Source organism: Aulostomus chinensis, chromosome 13 (genome assembly GCF_037954235.1).
Source record: "Aulostomus chinensis isolate RoL2024-O1b breed Wild chromosome 13, RoL_Achi_v1.0, whole genome shotgun sequence".
Lineage (NCBI taxonomy): Eukaryota > Metazoa > Chordata > Actinopteri > Syngnathiformes > Aulostomidae > Aulostomus > Aulostomus chinensis.
In genome coordinates this window covers 13,213,684-13,229,947 of record NC_141332.1, presented here as the reverse complement: position 1 = coordinate 13,229,947, position 16,264 = coordinate 13,213,684, and positions in this window count along the sequence as shown.

Here is a 16,264-nt window from a genome sequence, read left to right as displayed (position 1 = left end):
CCTATTTGTTAAAGACCAATGTTTGGTCAACTCCCCCTAAGGTCCACAGCCGACGTTGAGGGTCGTCGCATGGTTGTCTTTCGAACGTTCTCATCCATTTCAACCAGCAATGCTGCCCAACAAATTTGTATTCTTCCTTGTCTAATTTGCTTCCTTTTCTAATATTCTTTGTGTAGTTAGGCTTACAGTTAGGGTTAGTGAATGGGGGGACACTGTGTTGCCTGGACGGACAATCCCCTTTAGTCAAAATCCAAAGATGACGGATCTACTGTATGTCGTCAAGCGACGCAGAGGGGGTACCCTCAACGTCAAATTGGACGTCAGGGAAGAGGTGACCAAACGTCGGCCTTTGACAAATATGGATGAGACTGCCCTGATTAATCACAGTTTGACAAAGCACACCAACTGCACTTACTTTGTCAACTCATGACTTGGTTTGTCCTTAAGTGCACCCAAACGCTGGAAAGTGCATCTTCTATGGGAAACAAGGTTTCAAATTATGGTGGTGAAATGAAATTGAGTTAAATGAAATTTTTTAAAAAATAGGCCTAAAAAAACTATGCATCAGCAGCTAAGCAGGGTTATGCTAAACTTCCATCATTTTTTTAACCGTATAATCCTACACATTTCCCACATAACTAGGTCTGACTAGTTCTGAACTGCAACAGAGGGAAATTGCCTGAAATTAAAGTCCAGTGGAAATAAAATTCACGCTTGTGGAGCTATTGTCCTAATAGCTAACCACATGATTAGTCAGCCAAAGATAATAAAAGCCTGACAGTAGTTTATTGGGCTCCTCATGGGCTAATATTATCCTCCCTCCCCAGAGGAGATAAAATCTGGTGGTGGATGAAAATGGAAGAATTAACCCATAACTCAGTTTGGCCACAATTATATGACCAAGTTCATAAACACACTGGAATCTTCATTTTAGCGACAGCATCATCATCTGGTCTGTGATAGTAACGTGTTGCATATTGGCACAATGGCCTACTTTCCCCTTCACCCTATTTTTTTTCATTTGCAGAAATCCTGAACTTAAAACTATATTGTTTCACCTTGTTTTCACCTCCCTATTCACACCCCGCCAACCTTACACACACACAACCTGGCTTCAATTAATACATAAACTAGATTTCTCTGTTAAATGTATTTTATATATAAAGAGAGCTAGCCGTGCATCAGATGCACCATTCAAAGCGAGCACTATTTTTAGCGAACAGATTTCTGCAGTATCGCCACATTGCATCCATAAGGAGCGAGGCCTGGGGACTGTACTGCTGAAACCCCTAAAACCGCCTGTGTGATGATAGATGAAGAAGCGCTTCTCTCATGGGATGGTGAGTGTCCTCCAAGGCAAGGAAACAGCTTTGTTAGGGCTGTATTCGGCAGAAATATGACACTATCCAGATATAAAGACACTTACACTACAATACTTCTCTGCTTTTGTACATGTAAAGCAAACATGAAAAACGGCAATAAGTCATTCTGGCTAAAAAGACATCAGCTACACAGTACACAGCCTGTATTTAGCTCATGTGGATGTGAACGGACCTCCTTCTTCCTTGAGAGAAAGGAGAATTTGATTCTTAATTAACTAGTCAGAATAAAATAGCAAAAATGTTGAAAATAGTTTGTCACGGATGTACTGGCTACTCTTCCTTTCTCCACTCCCCACTAGGACTCACTTGGCTTGCACAACCAAAAGAAACACATCATGAAATCGCTCAGTCTGAAATCCTAAACGCCTTTCCTGGTGTTTGAAAACCAGATCCACTATGGATGACATTTGCCCCCTTCACTTGGAAAGGTCTGAATCTCAATACCCCAATGAGAAATCAATGAATCCGTTTTTGCATATCAAATATACAAAACGTTGAGGCGTGGCCTGGCTTACTTGACCTTGCTGGCCTATCCCACACAACCACCTGATCATGACTGCTGCCTCTCTGCTTTCTATACAGATCAATAGCCTCAGATCCTGGGCCCGGCCCATAGTCAGCCTTTCAGTCTTTATACTCAATCAATAACCAACATCATCGAGGATGCAAGGTAACATTAAATGTTCAATCAAAAAAACATCATTGCCACCACTAACCACTTTCAATTATCTGGCAGGTTTGCCTGCAGGCCTCTCATTTCTCCCTACAGCTTTCTTTAGTATGAGACAGGTCCGACAGCATAATTATACTCCTTGTAATAAGAAATTACTGTAAAGGCTATGTGAGAATTATCAAATGACCAGAAGAGACTTATTCACACATAAAATAGCGGCGGCATGATGTAAAAGCAGATTTCAATCGTCACACAGTGAATATGAGCACTCTACTATATGAGGCCATAATTCTTTTTTTCACATCTTCTGAATCTGAAGCGATAACTGGTATTATAGTCTGGAGCTATATATCAAAACGCTGTGTCATTTCTACCAAGCTGGACAGCTGGAACTCAAAGATGAAATATGCAATTTGTCTCTTTCATCTGGGATATATCCAAACTCTTACGAGGCGAGGTCTTGTTGCCTGAAGCACAGCTCCATAAATATCCAAGACCAACATGTTTTTCTGCTCTCTCATCTAAATTTAGATGACTGGCATCTCAGCGTTCAATAAACATTAAGGGGAGTGAATGGGAATGTGACTGAGTAATGACAGGACGATCTCCTGTGGTTTGTCATTTGCATATTTGTTAATTGTGATAGCAAGAAAAGCACTGTCACTTTTATACTTTAAAAGACTCCATTTTTAAGGAAAAAAAGAGCGAGAGCACAGTCACTTGGAAACGCTTGGAAGCGACAACCAGAGGGCATAAATTATTTGCAAAAATGAGAGGACAACTTTAGCAACCCCGAAATATTCATGCCTGACAACTTCAGGACCAATATTTCCCATTAGTGTCACTTTATTATTTGGTAGTCAATATAGACTTTAATGGCTGTTAAAACTGACCAATTTTCATCTTCTTTTTTTTTTTAAACCAAATTGTGGTCTGAGCTGTGATTATACTAAAACCACATACTGAGCTGTTTCACAGGGAGCCTCCAGGGATGTGGTTAGAGCAACGGAAGACAATTTACAGCCTCGGAGTACATATAAGGTCTTACTCCGGCCTGATTCTGCCAAGTCAAATGTGTGGAAACACCAATAGAGGGGATTTCAAATGAACCCAGGGGATATAATGACAAAATCATGACGAATGTCATCACTGTCAACCCTGGCAGAAAATTTGGAGCAATAACCTGCATGGTGGAGGATGTCCCAGCTGGAGAGCGGGTGTGGGTATAGGAGGGGTTCAACAAATATTCCTATGTTTTAAATGATCAGAACGCAGCATTCACGACTTCGTAGGTGGAGATTTTCTGGAAGTTTACTCACAAGTTCCATTTGAAGGCAGAACAAGAAAAGAGACCGATAACCTCAAACGATTGACGTTCCTTTGTTACTGCTGCGGATGCATATTAGCAACGGTTTGCTGACATCAACTTGAAAGCTGATGACGTCAGTATGTTCCGAGGCATCAGAAAATCAGTTCAGGTTTCAGTTCACTGTGGTGGCTGTGGTTTCTGATGCTGCATTTCCTTTTCGTAAGAGACTTAATTTTGAATAAATGAATAATGTTAAGAACTTTATTTATACCACTTTTTTTTTTTTAAATGCTAAGTGAAAACAAAGGGGAACGGGAAAAACGACCTGCTATAAATCACCATCTGCAAGTAAAACGATAAACACAAACAGTGAATATGAGAATAAAAGATAAATGTAACATCATGAAGAGCAGATAACAATAAGAACAGTTTTAGAGCTGATTTTTGATTGATTGATTGATTGAAATAAAGATTTCAATCAACCATGTTCAGAGTATTTTAAGGGAGGAAGGGAATTTTCTCAATACTCAAAACAGCAACTGTACGTCCAACATATTAATATCAGAGCTAGAAATATATATAATAAAAATTAAAAACACCTCATAGTAAAGTGCAGCACAAGTCAATACACTAACACACGCTGCAGTGACAGGTGTCAGTCAATAGTGCTGACTTCAGCAGCCATGGAGTCTACCTATCTCCTCCCTCAGCCCACTGCTCCGGCGCCAGCAGGGTGGTGTACAGACATACACCTCCTTCTCGTCCTCGTACAACCACTGTCAGCATTACAGCTAGTTACACAATCTCCTAACTAAAACTCGGCATCCGGGGGCAAAAACTCCCTAATGAAGCGAAAGATCCAGAGGTCCTGACAGGAGCAGGCGAGCACCCTGGGATGAAGTTGAGTAGCCGACGTACTCCCCCGTGGGATGAAGAGTCCAACAGAGGGCAGAGAAAGAAAGAAAAATGAGGGTGATATAGAAAAGGCAGCCTCCTGCCTTGTTACGAGGTCACTCAAGTGAACTTGACGCTCCGCAGCATTCGTGCAGGTGTACTTAGTGCCTCTTCTTCTTTTTTTCTTCCTCTCTGCAGCTGTAAGGAGGCTGATTTACTATAGAGCCAAAGTGTCTTCTACACGTCATTTTCCCCCTCATTACCTTATCCCTCTCTCAAGGACTGCTCTGGAGAATATACAGACTCAATTAAGCTGTTCTGACCGGAAATCCCATTGCTCATAAATCACATCCCAGGGCTACTGATCTGTACTGCTATACCACAGCAGACGGAGCATACTGTGGTGTGCTGCTGAGCAGGGCAGCAGCTACTATAAATCATAGGAAGAGTATATTCCAGTGGATAAAATATAGAGGACACTTTATCATAAATCAGGAAAAATCACTGATTGTCTGCCAGCAGTGATATCAAACAATGAATACAGTGGGACAGGTAAACGGTTATGATGTTATGGGAGAACAGACAAGGGCTTAACAACCTTCTTTTGGCGTCAGTTTGGACTGAAATGCGATATTTTAAACAAAAACTGAAGATAGGAGAGTTGTTTATTTTTGCCGAGCCACATTTTCTACCGTTAAAATGTACTTTACTCAGCTGTAGGTCAATTAGATAACCAGTAGGGCATCACTATAAATCCTCTCAGTGCTGCGCAATTAAATTCGCATACCATACCTTGAGGTGTCATTGCTCTACAAAACTTCCACAAATAGCTTTAGGGACTTTTCCTTATTTATAACATTTTTTTTTAAGTGTAAAGGCTGTTTTTGCGGTTAATTTGCTTTTTAATGAGCGCCTTGGGAAAGCCTAGCCCTGAATACATGACAGAGCAATTAAGGAAATAATCTCAGCATTAGATTTCAGCGTTCACTTTGACTCAGACGCCAATGGAGGGAGGCTCAGGTTTAATTGAAACAAATCCTTCACGTGACTTAAACGTCTAAGTCAGTGATAAAACAAAAATCTTTGTTGGAGGATTTATCTTTGTAAGCGAAATAATGGTGTGAATCGTTCCACAATACTGGGATACTGGGATCACACAAACCCGCAGAGAAGAAGATTCTTTCTCAGTCTGCCACAATTCTTTGAATGTAATCCAATCTATTTTCAGTGGTAATCTGTTGCCTTTAAAGAATGGGGGGGGGGGGGGGTGCATTACTTCACAGCAGAGGCAACATACAAATGCCAAGTACATTTATTTTCCACCTACACTCAATCATTTTTATTCCCGTGGTGAAACAATTATCTTATTGTCACCAGCGATTGCAGGACTGCTGTAGAATATATTGTTGTACCATTTTATATTTCTGTATTGTGAGAAACCTCCCATATTACCCATGGAGTGCCACATTAATCCTCCCAGAGATTAAACCATGCACACAGATGGGTAGCATGTTTTATCCACATCAGCTGACCTGCTAGCCTCGCTGTGATTACCAGCAGTGCTGCATGTCACGATCAAGTCTTCCCCTCTTGTTCTTTTATGTGTACGTGAGTGGGAGTGTGCGTGTGTTTGTTCCTTCCCTCAGACGGGGCTAACCACTGCAGCACCGTGCCGCCCGACTTAAATTATGATTTTTCTTCGCCATGTCATCAATGGCTAAGATTGGGATTTTGTAGTTAACCTAAATCTATTAACATGACATGTTTCTGATGTCCGGGCATTTTCAAAAATATCTTAGGAAATACTTCTTGGACCTTATTATGTTCAGGTTTTTTTTTTTTTTATTCTCAGAATGAAAAATTCATGACATGATTGCCCTGAGGTAAAACGTTCAGTAATAGATTTGCTTACAATTTTGAATAAGCTCACATTGCATAACTATGTCAGCAAAGCCTGATTTCTCAAATATACGTAATCATTAAAACGGTTCTTCACCCAAAAAGTGTTGTGCTTTTCAAATACCTTGAAATGGATGCCTAGAGCTCACACAGAGTTTCTCGCTCGTTCACGCTCATTCACGACAATGACAAACAGGAATAAAAGGCAGGAGAATGAAGCCAATGCTCCACTTCCAAGACAACTGGATACAGGTGTGAGGGGTCAGGAGAACAGGGCTGGTGAGACGGGTTCTCAACGACAACAGAGAAGGGCCAGAGATCAGGGTGGATTCCTGACAGCTACATACAGAGTAGGATGATGCGCTGGAGAGTTTATAAACTGTTGGACATCATTAGCTTCAAGCTCAATATATGTGGCTGGCTCTTTCTGCATTCTGACGCAGAAGTGATGCACAGATTCATGAGCTTGTGGGACCTTTTTGTGAGTGCTTGAAATATGCCTTTTCTCATTTAGCATATCAGGGATATAAAAACGCATCTACTTGTATCTTTATTTCTTTTTTTAGCTGTTCAGAACATGCTGGGATACGTAACAACCAAGTTGGTGTGTGATGAAAGGGTGTTGTTGGTGAATGGGGGTGTGTGAAATTAAAATCAAATGGGGCAGGGAAGAGTGAGAGCTGCTGGCCGGCTGGTGTTTGCGTGACTTATGAGTAGCAGGCAGGCAAACGGTCGAAGAAGCAGACAGGCAGGTATGAAGTGCCCCTGAGGCATAAGAAAAAATAATTAAGTTCGTAAGGTAAAAACACAACACGAGGGAAAATATTTGAAAGCACATGATTTCTGAGTTAGCCTGAAGCTTGAAAGGCCACAACGGATGAAGGAACTGTACGGTGATGAGAGGCTGAAGAACCGGAGTGGATATTACTAGCAGGTGTTTGAACGAAGCAGGTGAAGTCAGCGGAAAACCTGGAGCGTGACAGCCACGCCACACCCACAACGCACTCGTCTTTCTATCTTTGTGAGGACCATCATTGAGACGCATTCCCTGGCTCCTTCCCTTGACCACAACCATCACATCTAAATACCCAACCTTAATCACAACCTAATTCGAACCCCAAACCTAAAAACCAGTCCTGACCTTCAAACAGCCCTTTAAAGTTGTGAGGACCGTCCAAAATGTGACAAAAAATCCAAATGTCCACAAAGTGTCAATGTTTTTCTTAAGGCTTAGTTTGTGTAAGAATAGAAAGACGTGCGCGTGCACACACAAACAAACAAACAAACAAACAGCAGGGATTTCAGGTTCCAGTATGTCTTCAGTTGTTTTATTTGAGATGAGTTTGTTTGACATGGATTATATCAAAATCTGTACAAAATTTTTTTTTAAATTTTGCCAAATGTATTTTTGTGAGTCTGATCTCTTGTGGCTGGTTGGCGTCTGAACTCCCGACTGGATAGCTGCCTACTCTGTTTCATCAATATATACAGTATAAAGCAACAAAGCCAGATGTGTAAATGGCTGTTGGTGAGAGTGGAAGTGTAAACAACACAAAACCAAACAGATGCTGTTTCTTGGGCAGTACTGAAAGTGTTAAGACCCTTGCACTCTCATTAATCTCTATTGGCCCGTGTCACTACTCAGAGGGAAAGGCCAGATTACTCCCATCCCTGGCCTCAGACTCTCATTTAGCCACAAACCATTATTCAACCATCACTCAGCCATGAAACAAATGGTATTTACCTCAAAGGCCAGATTACCTCTGGCGCAAGGCGAGGGAAGCGAGCAAGAGGAGATGGGAGAAAGGAGTGGGAGTCTGAACTCAAAAATTCACTTTTGTGGAAGTATCAGCCTGTCATCTGTCATCCGAGAACATGACAAACAGCTGAAATGAGCTGGAAGGATTTGACACAGATGTCTGACATCACCGTCTAATCCTTCACTACACTCTAGAAACGCCTCAATTGCCATAGCAACAAACTCAAAAATAATCCTGCCGACCCTGAAAGCCTTGGGTGATTGGGTTTTTATTTTGATTGTGGTATTAAATCACAGCCTGCACCAAATAATGACATATTCTCAAATTAGGGTGCCGTTAATTAGTCAGCCCTGTGAAGAGGGTGTGCTGTCTATCGCCGTCCACAATCAGGCGTTTATTAACCTACAAGCTTCTTACATAGCTGAACCAAAGCTTAGCCTGAAACATAACGCTGATTAAATCTCTTCTTGTCTATCATTTGTTTTAATTCCTCACAGTCTCGTGTTATTGGGTGAAAGAGCAACATCTGCTTTTTTAAGTCATGCGAGAGAGACAGTGAGAGAGAGAGAGAGAGAGAGAGAGAGAGAGAGAGAGAGTACGCAAGAAAGTGTGGTCAAGGTCAAATAGGACAGTGTGTGTGTGTGTGTGTGTGTGTGTGTGTGTGTGTGTGTGTGTGTGTGTGTGTGTGTGTGTGTGTGTGTAAAGATAAAGACCAGCAGGCTAACCTGAATCAGAGCTCCTGGAGGAAACAGAGATGGGACTTAAATACAGGATGAAGATAATCTCGCTCTATTACTGAACAACCGGCCAACTGCTCAGCCATAACTGTACCAGCACAACGGGAGGAAGATTTGGGAGGAAGAGGAATGGCAGGGAATTATAACCAACAATGGGAAACACACAGGAGAATTCACCAAATACAACATAATTCATAGGACTGAATAGACCGGGATTCATAAATGAGATACACCCGCCTGTATTTGTCCAACTGTTCCGCTCTCTCCAAGATTATGAGAGGAGCCAAATACAGAGTAGTGGAGAATTTTCTGTTATTATTGTAGGCATTGCAGCAGCTGCCAGGGCATCCAGAAATAAGAGTTATGAGTAAAGCTTGGAACCTTTTCTGGACTCACTGATTGACAACGCTGTACTATGAATGCCATCTCCTGATAATGTTTTGCCGTGTGGATTTCTCTGTCTGTGTGTTTTTTGTTTTTACTCTCCCGTACCACTGTGAATGAAAGAGCAGAGCCCGGAAGGCAAAAGTTCTCAATCTATGGGTCAGTCTCTGTTCCTACTCTCACTTATGCTCACGACCGAAAGAACGAGAATACAAGCAGCACGTCCGGCTGGGAGGAGGCCACGGGGCGGACCAAGAACCGGGGGGAGGGACTATACCTCCATGCTGGCCTAGGAAAACATCAGGATCCCTAGTCAGAGCTGGTTGACGTGGCCAGGGACAGGAACATGACCCCATTTCAGACAAGCCTTTGAAAATGGATGGATGTAGTCTCAATCCATTCCACTAATTTTTGCTTATTCAAATTGCTCATTTTCTCTTTTCTTGCCTCTTGCTGTTCTTTTTTGGGGTTGCCTCTTTGTCGTTGCATCCCTTCCGTGTCCACGTGATATTTCAGCAACTCCTTGAGAGAATATTTTTCAAATTTGGTACCAACATGGCTGAATTGTAAAAAGATATTTGTGGTCTAAGGTTAAGGTCACCTCACTTCATAAATGCCATCAAATACAGTGCAGATATTTCCTTGGACCGATAGAGAAAGCCATAATAGTTTAGTGGTGTTTTTCTTTTTCAGTGTTTTTTTGTTTGTTTGTTTTCCTTATAGTCTGCACAACATTCAGTTGTCAGAGGTGTAAACCAGTGAGGCAGAAATTCTATTGTTTACCTTTGTCAAGTTGTCATGCAGTTTAACGATAAAGAATATCACACAATGAGAGATGTCATGTCAATCTATAAAACCTTGAGTTTTATACCAAAAAAGCCTGGCTCCCTGTGTAATTTAATAGAGAACAACATTTAAAAATACATGTTTCGGTCTTTCGAGACTGTTTTGTAAAATAGTCGGTACAATTGAAAAAGAAGACCAAACAATGAAACTCTGTGATGGCGCATAACGTTGCGGTCGCGTTTACTGTGTTCACAAGAAGAGTCCATATTTTTGAGGTATTCATGACCTCTTTGGGAGAAGTATGCCAAAAGCTCCAGATCCATGACGCTTGCACATGACTTCCCCAAATTGTAACAATTCACGAGTTCCATCTTTGGCAAAAGTAGAACCTATTAGTCATGCCAGTAAATCACTTTTGAATTTGAGGGAGCAGGCAAATCCACAGACCCCTCACAAGGGCTGCTGATATTTGTCCGGTTGTGCATAATAGAGATGATTTATATGGCCTGCATTTCAAAATAAAACAGGAAATACACGAAAAAAGGATAAAGGGACACTCAATCTAAGAAAAAACCAGAAGTACCTTCTGGCTCAGGCCCTAAAAATAGAGTCACAAATCCAAAATTTAGAAATCATGACAGATATCATAAATGTCCAAGTCCACTCCCAAATGTCACCTTAATCTTTTCTGGTACTCTTATTCTTATTCTTATTCTGTGGTGGATATCAAAATGTCTGTCTGAAGTCTAAAGATCTTTTTTTTTTTTTTTTTTTTTTTAGATTAACTGATCATTTTTTTTGAATTGATAATGATAGATCGTGATACAGATGAGTCAACAAGAGAAAAGAAAAGATGGCGTAAGCTATTTTGAATGCTCCAGTCTTTCTCCAAAAAAAAAAAAAAATTTGATACCAAGCGAAGAGTGGTGTGACACATGTATCTGCCTGCTGAATGGGAATTAGACGCACACAAAAGCACATCAAAGCGTGTGACTGAGGGGGTTTGTTCCACAGGAGATGAGTGAAAGAAACTCAGTCAGTCATTTCACATGTGAATTACTTTCATCATCCGCGCACACACACACACACACACACACACACACACGCACGCACACAAATACACGGCAGGCCATAATAATCATGTTACTGCGTTTACTTTGTGAAGGAGAATTTTCCTGTTCACACAGTCTTGAGAGCCACTTCTTGTCTTATTCATTGGCCTACTTGATTTTTGTCTGTACTCATCTCCAAGCTCTTTTTACTGAGGCTGCAAATCTTTAAAAAAAAAAAAAAAAAAAAAAAAACCTCCTTCAAATATATGATCTTTTTTTTTTCTTTTTTTAATACTCAGCTGCTACTTTTTTAGAGGATGCTGCTAAAATTGAAGTAAATGGCGCATATGTTCAGGGCTATTTTCAGCTGTGGATTGATTTGGTCCTCGCTCCCAGGATGCTTTACAGGTTGACACAAAATTAACAATCTACAGAAGCAGGACGCGTCTTTTCCTTCAGACTGTATCCATACTGGACGATCATGTGTGATGACCCAGCAGTGTCTGAGGGTTAACTGGTAATAACTGGTGGGATGGCTTCATAAGCAGTACCAGCTGGTGACACTTTGGCCCAGTGTTCCCAGACTATAAATCTAGACTCCATTTCTCTCTTTTGCACTCTGCACTACCAACCTTTCCGTATCTGTCATGGCCTACAACCCAAGTGTTGGCCTCAAGAAAACACATAGTATTGCACCCCATCAACCATTTAAAGTTGTCGTCTAGAAATTTGGAGCTATTGTTTTTGGGCAGTATGCATGGTGAGTGCAACATTTTACTGTTAAGTAACTGTTGAGGGGTCTTAAAACGATACCTACAAAAAAAAAATGTGTATTTTGCCTTTCAAGTACTCAGAAAAAAACTTCAAGCAAAATACACATGGCTGTCTCTTTCTGCAGTCTGGACTCACAAAGAAGTGATGCAGTGTGAAAAAGCATCTGAACTCAAGAAACATAGTCATGACTACTGCTTGAGCATTGATTTAATTTGAAAAGCAGGAAATATGAATTTTCAATCTTTGGCATTGGACGTAAGCAGTGTTGATACTGAATCTAATCCATTGATTTTGTGAAATAATGACATTCTAGTGTGGTAAATGGTTGGGATGGGGTGGTGATGTAAACCTTTTCTCTCACAGCCACTAGGGGGCAACTTTATCCATCCATAGTCCAGAGCCAAGTAACTTGCATGTTGGCAGCACGGTGGTGCAGTAGTTAGCACTTTCCCCTCACAGCAAGAAGGTTCCAGGTTTGAGCCCCGACTCCAGCACGGATCTTTCTGTGTGAGTCTCCATGTTCTCCCTGTTCCTGCGTGGGTTCTCTCTGGTACTCCAGCTTCCTCCCACAGTCCAAAGACATCAAGAGGGGACGAGGCTGATTGATACTCTAAATTGACTGTAGGTGTGACTGTGAGTGTGAATGGTTGTCTGTCTCTATGTGTTGGCCCTGAGATGGACTGGTGACCTGTCCAGGGTGAACCCCGCAGCTGGGATAGACTCCAGCCCCCCAAGACCCTTAACAGGAAGAAAATGGATGGATGGATGGAACTTGCCAGTTTTTGGTGTTTGGGAGGAAACAAGAGCACCCGTGCAGAGAACTCCCACAGACAAGTGGAGAACATACCAACAGCCTACAGTAGGATTTGAGTCTAGAACCTTCTTGTCGTGAGTGCTAACAACCACAAGTCCATAAGAAAATGACTCAATGCCTCACTTGATACATTACGTATTTAGACATTTTTTTCCCGTTTCAAGTCTTCTCCAGTACAGCACCATGTACATTTTATAAATTGTCAATAAAGTTGGGAGGGATTAAGGCTGTGGCTGCCATGTAATTAACGAGTCACAACTATGGCAGCGCCGAGTCAGCGTTATGGCACTCCATCAAAACAACACTCTCTCATCCAAATATGACCACATCTGGTCTGTTGAAAATCGAGAAGACATCATCCAAAAGCATAATCAACCAGCCAATGAGTGACATCACGCTGGCTACGTCTACTTCTTTAATCCAGTCTATGTTGAAAGGAATGAACCGTAGCTTTGACTGATTTTGTTTCGTGGTAACAATTAATGTCTTTTTAAAGAAAATATACATCATGACATTTTTTAAATGGGCAAGTTTTCATCTGAACTAAAACTTTCCATGTTGTCAGAATTTTCCCTTTCTACTTCTCCAATAACTGGGTCTGAGACTCATGGGACAGAGACTCCACATTTTTGTGCATCAGTGTTCCAGTTCCCATCCGGTTGGGTAATGGACCTGAGCAAGGGGAAGTGGTGTCCTGTTTCGGTTCTTTCATACAGCACAGGATTGTCGGGACAAACAAGACGTAATCTAGAGACTAACAAAGGTTGGAAATGGAGATCGAGAGAGAGAGAGAGAGAGAGAGAGAGAGAGAGAGTAACAACAGACACTCTGATGGGAGGTGGAGAGCAAGAGGACTGAAAGAGGAAAGAGGCAGCTGGCTCAGAGGTGTGTGCGTCCTATTTTTAGTTTCCCTAATGCACATCCCCAACTCAAACAGCTGCTGGAGCATTTGCACACCGTAAGACATCGACACTGTCGTTTCTGCAGACAACACAACAACCGCATTCAACTAGAGCTTCAACTTCAGTGTGACTCCAGTGTTTCAGCTCTAATTGCTCAAATCCCGCCTCCGAGCCCAGCTCCCCTCAGGTTGTGTTCTTAGTTAGGTTGACTTACTTTTACGCATGAACACAAAAGTGAGGTGCAGCGTAAAGTCACATGACCCGAGTGCTGCTGATGCACAGTGCCTGCAGCTTGGCAAGACAGCTGTAAATAGCCTGTGTCCCATGTGAGTAGGACACCACAGGCCGTGAGAGCAGTCAAAGGAGGTCATTAATGACACGGTGGGCCGTTTCACCGTCACAGACATGCAACGTTGCTCTTTTAAAGGCTGCGGATGATGACATAGAGAATAGCAAATGTATTGTTTTCTTTTCAAAATGATTAAGTCATGAAGCGCTTTTGGAAATCTTCAGATCTTTACCTCAAAAATGAAAGCTACTGAAGATTTTTTTTTTTTCCCCCAGATGCATTCATTTGATGCATATTTGAAAATGAATTAAAACATCATTCAGCCAAATCTCATTCAGGGGATGACTAAAATGATGTCAGAGCTGTAATAATAAACTCCTGCATACGTAGGTAGAGGACCAACTTAGTGCTTTACCCAGAAGTAGGAAAAGAGGTTGTTTCATTTATTTATCAAATATGAAATATTTATAGGATTCAATCTGCTGGCAGAGGAGGACCAGGCAGAACAAACTGTGGGTGGAAGAATCGCAAAGATGGATGTTGGTTGTTGTTTTTTTAAGCTTCTGGTCGAGGGCTGCCTGCTGCCCTGCGTGTGTGTTGGTCCTGAATATTACCAGCAAGCAGGTGAGTGGAGTGACAGCTCACTGAGAAGCATTCACACATCACTCTTTTGTCAGCTGGACTTAACTGACAGACAGTGGGAGTGGACACCTCACTTGCATAAAGGTGTTTACATGCACACACACACACACACACACACACACACACACACACACACACACACACACACACACTCAAAGTGCATGTGATCATCCAAAAAAACTGCAGATGTTCCAGCTGAACCAGTTTAACTGGAGTTGGGTGTTTTTCCTTGAAACTCGGCCTCACCTTGTGTTGACTTTGGGAGGTAAAGCATACTGAAGCTGCTTGGTGCATCTTTTTGAACTGGGTAAGAAACAACAAAATGATTCATCATCATTACAACTGCTGCAACTATTAGACTGACTAAGTTTTGGGTGGGGGATTAGTTCCCTCTGAAAGGGAGACGTTAATTACCAGGCTCTGATGCACCTAAAGTGCTGTTCGATTTCTGTTTAATCCTCATCAAACTACTGCACAAGGATTATAGGTTTTGACTGACACCTTGCTCAAATTAAAGTGCTGAAACACATCCTCAGATACTCAGAAGCACATCTGCACATACCGCAGTCAAATGATCAAACACAGCCCGAGACAGGGCGGGTTGGGTGGAGGGAAAAGAGAGGAACCCGGAAAAAAGGGAGAGAGGCAATGCTGAGACAGATCACATTCAATGAGTTAGCGGCACTCTCTGAGCACTTTAAATAAAACATGAAAGCTGGAGAAGAAGGCACTCCTCCTTATACAGCAACTTGTGACAAGCCATGATATTCTGAGAGACAGCACACCAAGCTCAGAGCCATCCCCCGGGGAGACTCTTCCCTCTCCATCACATCAGAACTATCAAACGCGGTCCCACAATATTTGAGGCTCCTCGGTTGAGGGCAGGCTGACCGTCGGGCTGCGAGAAGCTGACAAGCAATCATGTACTGACTTCCTCTGAGCAGAAAAACAACACTTCCACCTCCTTGATAAACGTTCTGCCATTTAGTTAAGTTCTGATAAAGACAGACCCAGAACTAGCGCCAAGACAGGTTCAGACTCCCTTTCGCTCTCTCAGAGCCATTTAAGTGGGCTTGAGAGGAAAGGCCTGTATCAACATTGATATGAACATGTAAATAAGTCATGGCTAATCTCTCTCTCCCGCGCGCTGTAAAAGCCATACGTACATTTTTAGAATTCCCAGAGTTGTGCTGATGTGAACCAAGTGATAAAATATTCATGTTATTTAAAAAATTCAAAACAGATGTCCTGAACTTTTGGTACACAGCCAATACGGATAAATGATTTATTCTTGACATGCAGTAAAGTATATTTAGGGTTTGAAGAAATTAAAAAAAAAAAAATATATATATATATATATATATATATATATATATATATATATATATATATATATATATATATATAGTGACTGTGCACCATCTTGAGCACCTCCCGAGCAAAGGCTAATATTTGATTATTTCTTGTGTCGACTAATATCAAGTGTAAAGAAGGATGAGGACTGTGTGCCTGAGTTTGAATACACAGGAAGGATGCTGGCTGTGGGCCACCCTCAGGTGAAGAGGAGAGGCTGCACGGTCAGTGAATGCACCAGCAGAGGGAGACCATGTCATTTGACAATGATGTACACACTGACAACACACTGCTTTGCTTTGTTTCCCCCTTTTTGTCTTCTTTTTTTTAATGAATAAAACGGGAAAACGGGTCCACACAGACAAATGAATATAAAAATAAAGACAGAAATATTGCGAAGCGTCAACAGACTTAATCGGGACGAAAATTTTAAATTTATTTAATGTTCTTTCATGAGTAAGAACTTTGTCTTGACTTGTTTTCATAGAAATAAAAGTATTTTATGCAAACCACTGACCCAACTGCCTCATTTTCCACGTCACTGAAGTAACTCAAAGTGGTGCTGAAGGGTTAAACCCAGTCAGACGACGCCGGAATCCGACACAGTTCCTGGT